A 15,088-nucleotide genomic window follows, 5' to 3' on the forward strand; every position below is an offset into this window, starting at 1 on the left:
AGGCACTATCTTAGGCCTTCTTTATAACTACATCGATATGTTGGAACCAGGTTAGATCCTCAGAGATCTTGATGCCCAGGAACTGAGGCTGCTCACTCTCTCCACTTCTGAGCCTTCTATGAGAATTGGTGTGTGTTCCTTCATCTTACCCTTGTTGAAGTCCACAATCAGCTCTTTTGTCTTACTGACGTTGAATGACATTTTGTTGCTGTGGCAGCAATCCACTAGTTGGCATATCTCACTCCTGTATGCCCTCTCATCACCACCTGAGATTCTACCAACAATGGTTGTATCGTCAGCAAATTTGTAGATGGTATTTGAGCTATGCCTAGCCAACAGTCATGTGTATAGAGAGAGTAGAGCAGTGGGCTAAGCATACATCCCTGAGGTGCGCCAGTGTTGATCGTCAGCAAGGAGGATATATTATCACCAATCCGTACAGATTGTGGTCTTCCGGTTAGGAAGTTGAGGATCCAATTGCAGAGGGAGGTACAGAGGCCCAGGTTCTGCAACTTCTCAGTCAGGATTGTGGGAATGATGGTATTAAATGTTGAGCTATAGCTGATGAACAGCATCCTGACGTAGGTGCTTGTATTGTCCAGTTGGTCTAAAGCCATGTGGAGAGCCATTGACATTGCATCTGCTGTTGACCTATTGTGGCGATAGGTCCTTGCTGAGGCAGGAGTTCAGTCTAGTCATGACCAACCTCTCAAAGCATTTCATCACTGTTGATGTGAGTGCCACCGGGCAATAGTCATTAAGGCAGCCCACATTATTCTTCTTTGGCACTGGTATAATTGTTGCCTTTTTGAAGCAAGTGGGAACTTCCGCCTGTAGCAGTGAGAGGTTGAAAATGTCCTTGAATACTCCTGCTGGTTAGTTGGCACAGGTTTTCAGAGCCTTACCAGGTACTCCATTGGGACCTTCTGCCTTGCAAGGGTTCAATCTCTTTAAAGACAGTCTAACATCGGCCTCTGAGACAGAGATCACAGGGTCATCAGGTGCAGCAGGGATCTTCACACCTGTAGTTGTGTTCTCCCTTTTAAAGTGTGCATAGAAGGTGCTGAGTTCATCTGGTAGCGTAGCATCACTGCCATTTATGTTATTGGGTTTCACTTTGTAGCAAGAAATGTCTTGCAGACCCTGCCAGAGTTGCAGTGCATCCGATGTCGCATCCAACCTCATTCAGAATTGTCTATTGGAATTATAATTGTACATAATTTAAAAAATCATTTGACAACTCACCTGTGTTGCATTCAGTAAAGTTACAGATAGCTTTAAAGAGAACAATGCTACTGCCTTCTTGTAGCCATTTATCAGACCCACTGATTTTTTCAGTGATGGACACTGAACATTAGAAGTGTAATGGGATGGTTGATAGTCCAAGCAACTCACAGAATGCTCCCACTGTGCCCCCAGAGGTGCTATAAAGTGAACTCCGAATGTACTCAAGACCTGTAAAATAGTGAAGCGTTTTCTAATGAGAATTGTATTGGATCCTAATGAACTCTTCCAGTTGTATGACAATTTAGTTTTTTCCTTGACAGCCAACATCCAATTATTTAGAGCCTACAGTAAATGGAAAAATTCAGTGACAATGATTCACATGACTACTGAGTGATGAAGTTAACTATTTGTGTACAATTACAGGAGTGGGAGGAAGAGAAGCACTGGTACAGCACATTTTTTACACTATGTCATTAACACCCTTCCCTATTCTCCTTGTTACCTTCAGTCAGGGTGCTTGCTCACTATCTTACAGTGAATTTGCCACTATGGGCAGGGTCAATGTAAAGGCTGAAGACCTAAAAGGGATTGGCTTGTGTTGGTATTTCGATAGCACCCTGATAAACACCAGGCACCACTCGCAATGATGTGTGAGTGGGAAAGCAGGACCTTATGGCAAATGAATTGGGTTTTCATTGAACACCATTGATCTCCTGCTTGGTATATCCTTCATATTCATCAATTAGTATTTTTCAAAAGTATAGTTTACATTTTTCAGAATATTATAATCATCTAGTCATGTGTTCAAAAATGTTTATTCCTTTAATTACTATGTTACATGTTGACATTAATTAATCTGCTGTTTCAAACCACGGTGTGATAATTTTATTGAGTCATTGTAGATTGCTCATGCTTTTCCAACATGTAATACTTAGCTACAAAATCTATGATGAATTTTCATTTGCTTTTGTTTTCCAATTGCAAAAAGATCTGAATTATTTTGTGAAATGTTAACTTCATCTTCCACCCTCTCTATACTCCTGAATTTGGTTTTGTTCGCTTACGTCAATAAGACAGACCTACTATGCCCGAGTCTGAGATTGGGCTTCACAGGAGAATATACTGGCAGTCATCACTTTATTAGGTACGCCTGTACATCCGCTCTTTAATGCAAATATCTGACCAGCCAATCATGTTGCAGCAACCCAATATATTACAGAATCAAGATTTAAGATTATTTAATGTCATTTCCTGTACATAAGTGTAAAGGAGAACAAAATAATTGTTACTCTGGACCCAATGCAGTGCAAAAAACCCACAAAATAATCATAAATTACACTATATATATATAAGCTAGCTTATATCCAAAGATTGATTGTATGTCCATAAAGTGACGCTAGGCTGTAAATGAGGTGACTGACAGGAAATAAAATAGTGGTAGAGTTAGTGGGTGGAGGTGTTGTTCTGACTTACTGCTTGGGGAAAGTAACTGTTTTTGAGTCCCGTGGTCCCGGCATGGATGCTACCTACCCTCTTCCCTGACAGGAGTGGGAAAAACAATACGTGAACAGGGTGTATGTGATCCTTCATGATGCTACTGGCCCTTTTCAGGCACCTTTCTGTATATATGTCCTGATGGCATGCAGGCTGGTGCCAGTGATGCATTGGGCAGTTTTGACTACCATTGTAAAGCCTTCTTGTCCACCACAGTGCAGTTTCCACACCAAGGAGTGATGCAGCTTGTCAGGATGCTCTCCACTCCACATCTGTAGGATTATGTGAGTATGTGCTTCCCCCACCCCCCCCCTCAGAAAGTAGAGATGTTGGTGAGCTTCCTTGACTGTGAAGGATGTGTTTTGGGACTATGAATGGTTATGTGTGGTGTGTACTCCAAGGAGTTCGAAAACTGCTTGCCGTTTCCACTGGTGTTCCACTGGTGTTACGGGGTGGGGGTCTCCTTAACTTGATGACCATCCCCTTTGTCTTGTTGAAATTAAGGAAGAGGTTATTTGCCTGGTGCCAGACCGCCTCTCTGTAGGCCATCTCACTGTTGTTGGTGACGGGTCCCACCACTGTTATGTGTTCGGCGAACTTGACAAGGTGATTGCTCAGGTGTCTGGTCATGCAGTCATGTGTGAGCAGAGTGTACAACAATGGGTTGAGCTCACAGTCTTGGATGACAGGAAGAAGCAGCCGTTATGCATTCTGACCGAAGTATTTAGGCCAAAGAGTAGGAGTTTGTTCACCAAGGTCTGTGGGACAATGGCATTGAATACCGAACTGAAATCCAGAAGCAACATTCTGACATAAGTGTCTTTGTTTTCTATGATTGTCAGGGCCTGGTGCATGACAGATGTTATGCCATCTGATGTAGAGCAGTTCCATCGTTAAGCATATTGGAGAGTGCCCATTGTGGCAGGAATGGAGATTTTGATACGTGCCATTATCAGCCATTCAAAGCACTTCATGTTGATTGGTGTCAGTGCCACTGGGTGGTAGTTGCATAGATCTGAAGGTGTAGAATTCTTTGGTAGAGTGATGATGTTGACTGATTTGAAGCATGTGGGGGTATGAGTCTGGATGAGTGAAATGTTCATGAAAAGCATGCAGACATGGTCAAGCCATTTAGTTGTTTTTTGGACCTAACATCATAATGGAGAAGAAATATGTTTAAGTTCTTTGTTCATGGACTAACTGTTGGTGCCAGATGGGGTGGTTTGAGTATCTCAGGAACCGCTGATCTCCTGGGATTTTAATGCACTGCAATCTCTAGAGTTTACAAAAAACGGTTTGAAAATCAATAAACATACAGTAAGCAGCAGTTCTGTGGGAGAAATGTCTAGTTAATGAGAGACCAGAGGAGAATGGCCAGAGTGGTTCACGCTTACAGGAAGGTGACAGTAACTCAAAAAACCACAGGTTACAACAGTAGTGTGCAGAAAAATATCTCTGAATGCACAGTGCGTTGAACCTTGAAGTGGATGGGCTATATCAGCAGAAAAGCCATGAAAATCTACTCAGTAGCCACTTTATTAGGTACCTCCTGTACCTGTTTTCTGGAAGCCCAGCCAACCTAATGAATTACCTCTTTTTATGCATGATACATTCAAAACGTTTTTGTCACTGTGATAACTCTTCATTATTGTGTTCTTGCCACTGCTATTGTGTTGCATGTCGAGCACCTCCGCTCCGTCAGCCACAACAGACAGGATCTCCCGGTAGCCACCCACTTCAACTCTGCTTCTCATTCCCATTTGGATATGTCCATACATGGCATCCTCTACTGCCGTGATGAGGCTAAACTCAGGTTGGAGGGGCAACACTTCATATACCATCTAGATAGTCTCTAGCCCCTTGGTATAAACATAGAATTCGCCAGCTTCCGGTAATTCCCTCCCCTCCCTTCCCCTATCTCTATTTCACTCTGCCCCCTCCCCCAGCTGCCTACCACCTCCTTCATCGTTCCGCCTCCTTCTACTACCCATTGTGTTTTCCCCTATACTTTCTTCACCTTTCCTGCCTATCACCTCCCTGCCTCCCTTCCCCCACCCCTTTATCTTTCCCCTTACTGGTTTTTCACCTGGAACCTACCAGCCTTCTCCTTCCCATCCTCCCCCCACCTTCTTTATAAGGCCTCTTACCCTTCCTTCCCTCTTCAATCCTGATGAAGTGTTCCGGACGGAAACATTGACTGATCGTTTCCACGGATGCTACCCGACCTGCTGAGTTCCTCCAGTGTGTTGTGAGTGTTGCTTTGACCCCAGCATCTGCAGATTATTTTGTGTTGTATGTAAAGTCTTCTTTCGCTTCTAGTTGTGAATATAGCTCTTGGGTGATATTCCTGAGGTCTGATTTAATCTCTCTTTAAATATTTGGATTATGTTGTAAACCTATTGCTCTGCAGAATTTCTCCAAGGCCGAATGATTCTATTCATGTTCTGCAGCATCATGAAAATGTCCTTGCCAGTTGCCTTGATCTCCTTAAAATGTTTCTCATTTGCCAGGAGTTTTGCCAGTCCAAAGTTCTTAACCTAACAGATATTCCCTGTTTAAGAGAACCTGAAAATGTTGGAATATTTCTTTCACAAAGATTTCAAATTCTGATACTGATTGTTATGTTCAGAATTGTAATCATATTCAATGTTCTCAATTGCAATCAAGGGGACCATTTTGTTCTGGATGGCATCAGGCTTCTTGAGAGATGTTAGAGCTGCTCTCATCAAGCTTAATGGAAAAGATTCCACTGCAATCCTGACTTGTATCTTGTAAGTACTGAAAAGGTTTTTAGGGTGTCGGAAGATGAGGCACCCACTACAGGACTTTGTTCTTATAGATGATGTATTCTTTTCATTGGTACAGTGGAGTTTCTAATCATTGTTTACCCCTGGATGTTGGGATTGGGAAATATGGTGATTCCGATGACTGTAAAGGGGAGGTGCGGTTGGACTCTATCTTGCTGGAAATAATCATTACTTGGCATTTCTGTGGTGTGTTACCTAACATTCCTCAGACCACACTTGACTATTGTATGGGCCTTGTTTAAAGCGGCTCTCCATGATTATGCCCAGGAAACTCATACAATGATATCCTCCAACAGCCACAGTCATCCTCCTTTGGGCTACTGGAACATGGAACATAGAACGTAGAACAGGCTCTCCGGCCCACACTGTTGTGACTTTCCAATTAAATTAGTAATCAAGTGGCCAACCTACCTCATCTGCTCTGCCTACACAATGGCTGTATCCTATTTTCCTCACATTCCTGCACCTATCATTCATTCCACAGTCTTTTAAAGTCTCTAATGTATCTGTCTCTACTCCAGCTGGCACATTCCAGGTACCCATCTCACTCTGTGGAAAAAAAAAACAAAAAAAATATGCCCCGCACATTTACTTTGAAATTACCCTCTCTCCCCTGGAGCTTTCATTCTTTGTTGCCCTTGGACTTCAGATTTCATCTCAATCCTAAATGGCCAACCACTAAATTTGAGACCATGATCTATGTCTTTAGGCAGTTGAGGCCAAGGAAATATCTTCCCAGCACCTACCAGGTCAAGCCCAATAAGAATCTTGTTTCAATGCAATCACTTCTCATTCTTCTGAATTCAAGGCAGTCTAGGCTCAGTCTTAATCTCTCCCGATAGCAATCAATCTTGTGAAGCTTCATTGCACTCCCTCTGTCCCAAGTATACAGTATCTGAGTCAGAATCAAGGTTCATATTGTTGTTTAGGTAGTGAAACTAGACCTATATACCATGTTCCAGGCACAACGTCATCTGTGAAATCTATACTCTTAAATCCTTTTGTAATAAAGACTAGTATATAGTTCACTCACCCAACTACTTGCCTGCACAGTAAATTTGAATAATTTGTAAGCAAAAGGACCCCATGCCCCTCTGAACACCTATAGCTTTTACTTTCTCACTATTTCAAAATATAATTTTTTATTAGTAATATTTATTTCCTGCTATCTTTTTTTCTTCCTATGCATTTTAACCTATTGCAAACATATTAAAATGCAGAGTGGCTCACAGCATTACACTTGTTATGAGGCAAAATGTAAGATACAAGATCAATGGGATCCCAGCACAGCCACTGCTGGTTATTCAGCAGAATTACCCTCCGTCAGACAGTATCTTCCCCCCCAATAACCCCTCTGCCTCAATCCCTACACAGAACGTTTATGGTTTCAGCTGGATTCATTTTCAACATTAACCATACACAAACATTTTAGTGATTTTTTTCCACACCCTGGAGATATTTTTAGCTCAACAGGTATGTTTTTATTCGGTCCAACTGTGCAACTGCTTGTTATTGCAAATAACTAATCAGCCAATCATGTGGCAGCAACTCAACACCTAAAAGTGTGCAGACCTGATCAAGAGGTTCAGTTGCTGTTCAGACTAAACATCAGAATGGGGAAGAATGTGATTTAAGTGACGTTGACTGTGGAATGAATGTTGGTGCCAGACCGGGTGGTTTGAGTATCTCAGAAACTGCTGAACTACTGGAATTTCCATGCAGGACAGTCTCTAGAGTTACAGAGAACGGTGCAAAAATCAGAAAAAAACATCCAGTAAGCTTTAGTTCTATGGGGAAATTGCTTTGTTAATGAGAGACGTCAGAGGAGAATGGCCAGATTGGTTCAAGCAGAATGCAATAGTAACTGAAATAACCAAATGTTACAGCACTGGTGTGTAGAAGAGCATCTCTGAACATATAACATGTCAAACCTAGAAGTGGGTGGGCTACAGCAGAAGACCACAAGCAAACACACTGTGGCCTCCTTATTAGGTACAGAAAGTAACTGATAGAGTGCATATTTATTGAGTGTATAAATATACCATTGAGTGTATAGTTATATGTAGATAATATTTGAAAGCATTTTGAAAAATAGAAGTTTTCTGTTATTTGTTAGAGATAATTTAACAATTCCTCAAATAGATTGTGCATTTTTGGTTCAGGGTATAAATCCTTGGATAAGATTTGCGTTGTTCAAAATGACTTTTATCTATCACGGGGCACGTGAGCGAGGACTGGCCTTTATGTAGGCAGCTTGCATGTCTCGGGCTGTTGCCATTTTTAATTAAAGATTGAACAATTCACTAGCTGCAAATCTAATCTGAGTGATGGTTACCATGTTTGCTTAAAGATATGTGTGTATCTGCCCATCAAGGACAAGGCTCTGAAAGGTTCTTTGTTGATGATGCAATCAAGCTTAAATCATCTTGTGTGCTGAACAGCAGGTTTTCCCCAAATAACTTATGCATGTTTGAAATAAACTCATTCATGTGGAGATATAGCCAGAATTTTTTGAAGACCAATACATCTATACAACAATTTACAGATGTTGCCTGATTAGATATAATTGTATTAAGTGCCTACCAAATTTAATCTCAAGTGGAGATCATGAAAGAGAGAAGAGAATTTTAGGCATGTATTATGTAACTTCCAAAATTGATCTCAAACTGAGAAGGTCAAGCAAGGGAGATGGGAATTTTACACTTGTACAAAATTGTTGCTCAAGAATTAAAGTAATTTGGAAAGTTAGATTGACAAGAATGTCATATGTTAATCAATAGAAGCTGGTTAACAGCCAAGAGATTGTTAACAAACAATTCATAGACCTAGGATTAAAGAAGCAATTGATATTATTAAGGCTTCTTCTAATGACTGCAGATGTAACATCTTGTCTGTATAGGAATGGAGACTCACCGGAATCACATACAAGGATCAGATTACATGATTGACCCACCATCTTGTTGACTTCTTGTTGCCTGACAAAATTACATAATTATGCATGTTGCTGGAGCTGACACCGTTCTGAGTGACTGCATGAACACTTTGAGTGGTTAGCACTAACTAACTCACACAGTTAATGTTGATCTTAAAGGAGAAACATGCACTGGCAGGCACTTGGGAACTCAATCTGACCTGGGAGCTATATTATATGTGAGTGGCATAAGACAGGAGAAAGGGAAAGACTAGATTTACTGACTTGGCACTAGAGATCTTAGCGGAAAGAAGGAATGATGTACTGTATCCACAGGGGACAGATGGTCTCCTGACAAACTTTCAAATGACAGAGGAAGGAGACAGCCATGACAGTCATTGTCAAAGGTCAGCTTGGAAGCAATTCAGCAAGGAGTAAAGGTCTAGTGAAAGCCAGTGAATGCATTATTAAGTGAAATACCCTTCCACATAAAAATAGCAGTTTTACACACTGCCCACATCCCTACTTGACAACTACCAACAACTTCTACAATAAAGGGTAACTATCTAACAGTCATAGGTTCACCTCACCTTTACGCATTTGCATCTGTCACAAGCCTCACACCTACATCTGCATGCACAAATCCTCAGCAGTGACAGGATATAACCCAAGTACATTATGAAACACATACCGAGACAGTTTGTCCACTCTAGGGCACGGACATCGGTAGTGGGACTATAGGAGGATAGGCAAGCTTGAAGCAGAAATCACTCTTGCTCAGACTAGAATGACTACTGTTGAGATCAGAGCCAGCAATAGGAGTGAGTCAACAGATGAAAGTAATTCATAACCTCCACTCCTTCTGCTACCTCACTATATCTGCTGATTTACAATATGTGGATAGTATACATATCCGCTTAATAATTTTTTCTCCTTCCCTCATGTTAACTGTCTTGGTACCATTTTCAATCTGACAGAGATGATCTGCAAACTATTCTGAGGAGGGAAGACAACAGGTAGAAGAGTGAAAATGTAGGATAAATGAAGAACCAGAGTGACCCAGATTGAGACCTACAGCTACCATCTCAGAAACTGCATAATTTTGTCAGTTTGTGGGCAACAGTATGTGTTTGTTTCACTTTTCACCCAAGGCGATAAGTCTCATTGACATAAGCCACTCAGATTTGGCCCATGGCTCTGTTCATTTCATCCAATTCCACTTGCTTTTATCCACCTCCGACTCCAATTATGTGGTTGGTCCAATTATCTCTTTACAAGATTCAAGATTCAAGATTCAAAAATTTTATTGTCATTCTAACCATACATCAGCTCTGCAGGGCAGAATGAGACAGCGTTTCTCAGGGGCAGTGCAATCATAACATAACAAATGCAACACTAAATAATAAACATAACAATAAATAGTAAAGCACAACAGCCACATGTCAGTTAAAATCAGTTATAAGTGTCCAGTGCAAGGTAAAAGTGTCCAAAGCAGAGTCAGGTGGAGCAGCTATTTAGCTGTCTGACTGCCTGTGGGAGGAAGCTGTTTAGTAGCCTTGTGGTTTTAGTTTTGATGCTGCTGTAACGTTTGCCTGATGGCAGAAGAACAAACAGTTCATGGAGAGGGTGTGAGGAGTCTTTAATGATGTACCGTGTCTTCCGGAGGCATCGACTCTGAAAGAGGTCTTGGACAGAAGGTAGGGAGACCCCAATAACCTTCTCTGCTCCCCTAACCACCCTCTGCAAGGCTTTTTACATACATACAATCAGTCTATAAGCTAATCTAAGACAGCTAATTTTATGTATATATGGTCATACTGAAACAGTTATTTGTACATTGTGTTTTAGACAATTGCTTTTATATTTACTATATTTATTGTTCTTTCTTTTGTTTTTCACATTGTGTTCTTTATGTGCATTGTGTTTGTTTATTCTACAAAGGACCCAAAGTAATAATCATTTTATTCTCCTTTACACTGCAGAATGACAATAAACAATCTTCAATCTTTAGCACAGTCTAAATACCCAGTTCCTTGAAAGAAAGCGTGCAGGTTATTGAAGGACCAGTTACACTGGTAGTAATTAGGGGACTGATTTGAGAGGCTGGTATAGGTTAGATTAGAGATGGGGTCTTCATGTAATGACTTATCTGCATGAGTGGCTTGCAACCTAGGCAAGGTGGTAGCTCACAACAAGATGAAGTCATACAAGTTCTCCTTCAGAAAACAAGTTAACGGATTTTCATTCTGAAATTCATGAGGTCAGTTTGAAAACCTACATGCTGTGCCAAACAAAATGGAGAAGTCCAGCAGCAATGATTCATGGGTCTTTATAAGACTAAAAGGCATAGTAGCAGCATTAGGCCATTCAGCCCATCGAATCTGCACTGCCATTCCATAATGGCTGATTTACTTACCTTCTCAACCCCATTCTCCTGCCTCCTCCTCATATCCTTTGACACCCTGATTAATCAAGAACCATTCAACCTCTGCCTTCAATATACCCAATGACTTGGCCTGCATAGCTGTCTGTGGCAATGAATTCCATAGATTGACCACCCTCTGGCTAAAGGAATTTTCCTAATCTCTCTTCTAAAATGGATGTCCCTCTATTCTGAGACTGCGTCCTCTGGTCCTAGACCAAAACCGCCCACCACTATAGGAAACAACCTCTCCACATCCACTCTATCTAGGCCTTCCAATATTTAATAGGTTTCAGTGAGATCCTCACTCATTCTTCTAAACTTTATCAAGTACAGGCCCAGAGCCATCAAACACTCTCCATGTGTTAACCCTTTCATTCCTGGGATCATTCTCGTGAACCTCCTCTGAACCCTCTCCAATGTCAGCATTTTGTTTCTTCAAAAAGGGGTTCCAAAACTGCTTACAATACTGCAAGTGTGGTCTGACCAATGTCTTATAAAGCCTCAGCATTACCTCCTTGCTATTCTATTCTAGTCCTCTCAAATTGAAAGCTGACATTGCTTTTCCCTTACTTACCACCAACTCAACTTGCAAGTTAACCTTTCGGTGATAGGCAAGGAAAAGAGAAGTGATAAGAAGGGAGCCAGAATGGGAAATGGGGAAAAAAAAGAGGTGGGGGGGAATGATCACTTCCCTCCGGTACCCCTCCTCCTTCCCCCTATCCGCTCCTCACTCTTCTCCCAGCAGACTCCCCCTCCTTATGCAGAGCTTGTGGTGGGAAACTCCATTACATCACATACATCTGATGGCCAACGTGTCATCTTCTATTACAAAAAGCTTCTGAAACCCTGGAGCTGCAGTAGATGCTCATACTGCTCTCATGTCAATCACACTTTAGTCAAGTCCACTCGTCAGGTCAGGTCACTGGTCTGAATGCTACTGGTACCATGTAACCCAGTACTACCTGTCGCATGGTCGGGTGGTCGGTGACTTTCTACCCCACCAGGCTTGCCTGGTGAGGAGGGTGGCTAGACACCCTGCAGGATGAAAAACAAGATCTGTCAAAGGGCGGATGAACCCTCTTGTGGGGTCAACGGCCATCTAGCAAACACGTGCCGTGAAGCGCGGAAAGGGCATCCCTTGCATGAAGCTTGGTCTGGCCATTCACTGCTACAGAACTTCCCCCAGCCGTCTTGGACCCCACCATGCTGCTGGATCTGTGAGGGGATGTTGAGATGGTGGGTCTGGACCTGTGCAACCCCCTACTCACCTAAAATCCATTCACGCACACACTGTTCCTTTCTGAGGAGTGGGGCAAACCCCATTAACTGACTGAAAGGAACCATCATCATCCTATGGGATGGATAGCCAGAGAGAGTCAAGTCCAGAAGCAAGGATGATGAAGAGGTGCAGGTAGACCTGTAGTATAACATTCTGGACGAAGAGGGATGTAGTTGGTAGCTAAGGAATTTAATTGCTTGAGAAATGGGAAGACATATTGCTAAAGGGAATGGATAGAATTGGGGATTAGTCTGGATTATTTTAGCAAAGTGCTAGATGAGCAATTATGAACCACCAACCTCCTTCATCTCCTTCTGCATTATGGATGACTCACTTGGTGGCCAGTAGATTCCTGCCCTCTTGCTTTCCCCACATCAATGCAATTTATCTCAGCCGTGGTGTTTTTTCTTGTAACTGTTCTGGCAACCCTTGATGAGGAGGATGTTAATGTTTTGTGGCTGTGCCCTGCTCCGGATCACTGGTGGTGTTAACAAGCTGCCATTCCAAGCCTACAATTAAGTAAATAGCACAAATGTAAGACATCTGGTTCCCTAAACCTTCCCAATGGAGCTGAAAGTTCAATGCTGCATGTAAAAAAAATACCCACAGATTTGTTTCTCCTTCAAATTATTAGGTTCTACAGAGCTTATCAAATATTTTTCAATAGATTTGCTTTTTATGCATTAAAAATCTAACACATGCTGATCGAACTAATCTAAACAAATTATTTAAGGAAGTTCTGTAAGGTTTGAGTGATGTACTGTATATGTGTACATGGGGGTAATGATGTAAGATGGCATTAAGCCTAAGCATAGGGGAATGATTTGATTAATCTTTTTACCTCTGTTCTATAGTAAACTGACAGAATACATACACAGTCAAACATCCAGCCTTTAGGTTAAGTTGGGATTGGCGAGAAATGGCACATTATTCACATCCATTTCATTGCAATTATTTCATATTTGAAATGCTCAGAAGTGGCTTTCAACTATAGGTTATACGTTGCACTTTGAAAAGTATGCCCTGCTGAGATATAAATATAGATGAGATACAGTGACAGCTGTAAAGCTGTGTGAAGGTTTGATACAGGCAAGTAGTATGGGGAGGGCAGATTGACTGGCAGCATTTTGTGGGCATGAAGTGTGAGATATTTCCCTTGTGCATGGATGTTTTTGATAGGTTCCATAAAGTGTGCCATCCTCTCCATTTCTATTCTCAAGTTGTAAAGAGACTGTGCACAGTATCGAGAGTGTAGCCTCCTCCTCTTTCACGCCTGATGCATTGCCACCTCTGAGGAGTGTATCAAATTTAGTATACTGGTCGTTTGTTACTGAAGAGATGTCAGTTCAATCTTCCTCAACTAATTTCATAGTGATTGCTTTAAGCAGGAGACATTAGTCTATTCCATTAAAGTACCGGGCATTCTTTTGCATGATTCATCTCATTAATGATAGACTACACCACGGAGATTCCTGCCATACTGGGAAATGAGATGAAATAAAACGTTTTGATGAAGGTACTGAAAAATACCCGACCCTGTCTAAATAAGGAAATGGCAGCAGTAGGGAAATAGTGTTACAATATTTCTCAGCCAGTAAAGCTCTAGTTAATTGAAAATAACTGACTTTGCTCCTGGTTATAATAAAAAAAGATTAACAAACACACTTTAATACTTTGCTAGATTATTTAACACGACGGCTTCTTAAGGTTAAAACCCATTGACATTCTGTAAAAATAAGAGGAACTTGTATACCAGATGGTGACTTTAGTGCACCTTCAGCCCAACCATGTCCAATATGCTGCTCACTTTGTTGTTAATGTCACAACAATACACAAACGTAGCCACTTCGGTCGCAGTTTGGGTTAAAGTTACGATCCCACATTTATCAGAATACTATGAAGGTAGTGGCTACGTACTCAGTCATCACTAAATCTGATCCCGTTATTAGGATACACGCACTAAACGTGTGCTTGGGCTAGAAATATAATCAAAGTTCAAAGTTCGAAGTCAATTTTATCATCAGAGTACATATCTACCACCACTCACAACCCTGGGATTCCTTTTGCTGTAGGCATACTCAGCAAATCTATTGAATAGTAACTATAACAGGTTCAGTGAATATGGATTTAGAATATAGAATAGTACAGCACATTACAGGCCCCGCGGCCCACAATGTTGTGTCGACCCTCAAACCCTGCCTCCCATATAAGCCCCCACCTTAAATTCCTCCATATACCTGTCTAGTAGTTTCTTAAACTTCACAAGTATATCTGCCTCCACCACTGACTCAGGCAGTGCATTCCACGCACCAACCACTGTCTGAGTAAAAAACCTTCCTCTAATATCCCCCTTGAACTTCCCACCCCTTACCTTAAAGCCATGTCCTCTTGTATTGAGCAGTGGTGCCCTGGGGAAGAGGCGCTGGCTATCCACTCTATCTATTCCTCTTATTATCTTGTACACCTCTATCATGTCGCCTCTCATCCTCCTTCTCTCCAAAGAGTAAAGCCCTAGCTCCCTTTATCTCTGATCATAATGCATACTTTCTAAACCAGGCAGCATCCTGGTAAATCTCCTCTGTACCCTTTCCAATGCTTCCACATCCTTCCTATAGTGAGGTGACCAGAACTGGACACAGTACTCCAAGCGTGGCCTAACCAGAGTTTTATAGAGCTGCATCATGACATTGCAACTTTTAAACGCTATCCCTCGACTTATGAAAGCTAACACCCCATAAGCTTTCTTAACTACCCTATCTACCTGTGAGGCAACTTTCAGGGATCTGTGGACATGTACCCCCAGATCCCTCTGCTCCTCCACACTACCAAGTATCCTGCCGTTTACTTTGTACTCTGCCTTGGAGTTTGTCCTTCCAAAGTGTACCACCTCACGCTTATCCGGGTTGAACTCCATCTGCCACTTCTTAGCCCACTTCTGCATCCTA

At 41.8% G+C, this 15,088-nt stretch overlaps 1 protein-coding gene across 1 annotated transcript in view; it reads left to right on the forward strand.

The window, feature by feature from the left end:
* The window catches only part of dntt (deoxynucleotidyltransferase, terminal), a 294,866-nt gene that overhangs the window by 222,150 nt on the left and 57,628 nt on the right, over window positions 1-15,088 (forward strand). The gene's annotated exons all lie outside the window — the stretch shown is intronic.

This window comes from Mobula birostris, chromosome 21, assembly GCF_030028105.1.
Source record: "Mobula birostris isolate sMobBir1 chromosome 21, sMobBir1.hap1, whole genome shotgun sequence".
In the NCBI taxonomy this organism is placed as follows: Eukaryota; Metazoa; Chordata; class Chondrichthyes; order Myliobatiformes; family Myliobatidae; genus Mobula; species Mobula birostris.